Consider the following 2,500-nt stretch of genomic DNA (forward strand, 5'->3'; position numbering starts at 1 on the left):
GATCGCGCTCCGTCGTTCGAAAGTGGGTGCAAAAAACCAAGTTATTCGTTCGGCACCTTTGAGTCGGTGTGACCCGCGGTTATGTCCGTTAATTATGTAGGACTAGGGTTTAAGCTAGAATCATTATTCGCTTATTAATCACACCTTTTCCCCACCCTCTTGAAGTCGCTTGCATGTTTTGGGTACCCCCCAGCGTTTTTTGTGATTCGGGGAATTATATATCTTCGGGATTTTTTGCGAGCGCCCATTACAGATACGCAGAAGAGAGCAGGATATTATATTCCTGGCTCAGTTCGCTTCAGTCATATACGGCATTTGGGTATAGGATCCCCCCGTTATTGAGTTTTATTGAAGTCTGACGTGCAAAGCTAGACATGTACCTCGGCAAGTTCAGATTTCTGACCCTGAGAAGATTTGCTTGATTAAAAAAAAATTGGCGAATATTTTTTTTCATGTCACCATTCATTCATCGTACATTCTGTCGGGATATCATTTTTATGTTGAAATTTAATTGTGGTAGTTGAAATAATCTTAAATAGCTAGCATTGCTAATTTACTTCGTTTTGTTATAGTGAAAAGCTAATATTCGTGTTTGTGATTCATTCTCTGTGTGAGGTCACTCGCCTTCCCCCTCATTAACGCAACTGTCACTCACACACGCATACACACACACCTCACCTCACTCACACACGCAGGATAAAAGACACTGAACCTTTTTCATTAATAAGGCTGGTTGCTGTCTTAGTGCCCGGGGTAAGATTTATTATTGTATCTCTTTAGCCCGCAATTTTGTCCGTCGTGACGAGTGGTTCGTACATAAAGTACAAGTTACATATATTTCTTATCTGTGTGACGACTATGGTTCAAATAGATCTTCGCGGATCGCCGATGTCGTTTTCCCCTTTTCTATTCTCATATCTATCAGAGATGGTTGGTAGTTCAAATAGGTCTATGCGGACCGCTACTGACATCTCCCTCTTCTATTTTCTTCTTTAACTTTGTGAAAAAAAACACAAAATAAAAAAAAAAGACGAAAATAAGTTAAAAACCAACATTAAAAACCGTAAATTGTTATGAATAACCGGCTAGTGGTAAGTACCAACCCCATCTTCTCTGTTGCCTTTCTTTTTCTCTTACTCTGGCCCTTACGTGTATGATCTGGCTCCCCGACTTTATATTGCAGTCGGACCGACACGGCACCGAAGGAGGACCCTTAGGATGCCGTGGGAAGGACGTCATCGAACATCGCCATAGGCCCGCGGACCAAGATTTTCGTCAGAAAAGGTGTTAATACGTTCCAGTATGGTGGACGGGCGTTGCCTGCCAGACTCCCCGTAGATCCAACGAACCAGCACCTTTGCTGCAGGTACCAGTCGCCCCAGAATGCTGTGCCTGGCGGACGCCTGCAGATCCGGTCAACTCCAGGAACTCGTAGAGCAGATATCAGCCGCCCCGAAATGCCGCCCCTGCCCCGACGCCCGTAGATCCAGATGAAGATTACGAGGATGTGTGGAAGCGAGAAGGTCCTGGACGAGATCTGTGAGGACGTGTGGACGAGGACGCCGCCGAGTTAGGCCTGGACGAGGACTACGAGGAGGTCTAAACGAATCTGAAGTCAAGGAGGACCTGGGCGAGACTTTTCGAGGACTGTGGGAAAATCGAGAACGGACGATTACACCAAGGACCAGGAGGGTGAGGACGACAGGGACGAGCAGCCACGAAGATGCACCAGGACGACGCACGAGAACGAGACGACCAGCCAAGTTAGGTCACCCTTGAAGGCGCCTCGAGGGCGAGGCGCGAGTAGGTGGCCGAGCAATATAAGATGTGGATAATTCTATTTCTGTTACAGGATGTGGATAATTCTATTTCGGTTACCAGGGGACCACGTGGCAGTTTTCCACGTGGATCCAAATGTCACAAATAAGAAACCACCCGCTCAGCGAGGGCGGAGGTCCACATTTTATATCTGACCTCGTTTGACCGGGAGTTCGTGCTAAGCTACCACCGCACTAAGGTCCCGCTCCGCCCTCTCTCCGGGCAGCTGACCGTGGACCTCCGCGCGGCCCAATTATAACTAGACATGTCTTGTGTGTTTTATACTGCGTGGTATCAAATCTCAGAAATAAAAAGTCAAGCCGTTAACCCGTATCAATACCCCTGCAAACCAATGTAATTGGGTCCCATACCCGTTATATGTGTGTGTGGTGTGTGGGGTGTGTGGGGTGTGTGTGTGTGTGTGTGTGAGTGTTGTGTGTGTGTGGGTGTGTGTGGTGTGTGGTGTGTGGTGTGTGGGGTGTGTGTGTGTGTGGTGTGTGTATTTTATTTTATATATTATATAATATATAAATTAACATATATGTATATGCATAATACATACATATAATTTTATATATATATATATTAATATATATATATATATATATTATATATATATTTTTTTTTTTTTTTTTTTTTTTTTTTTTATATACATAAATATACATACATACATTCATACACA

Source organism: Penaeus monodon, chromosome 36 (genome assembly GCF_015228065.2).
Source record: "Penaeus monodon isolate SGIC_2016 chromosome 36, NSTDA_Pmon_1, whole genome shotgun sequence".
In the NCBI taxonomy this organism is placed as follows: Eukaryota; Metazoa; Arthropoda; class Malacostraca; order Decapoda; family Penaeidae; genus Penaeus; species Penaeus monodon.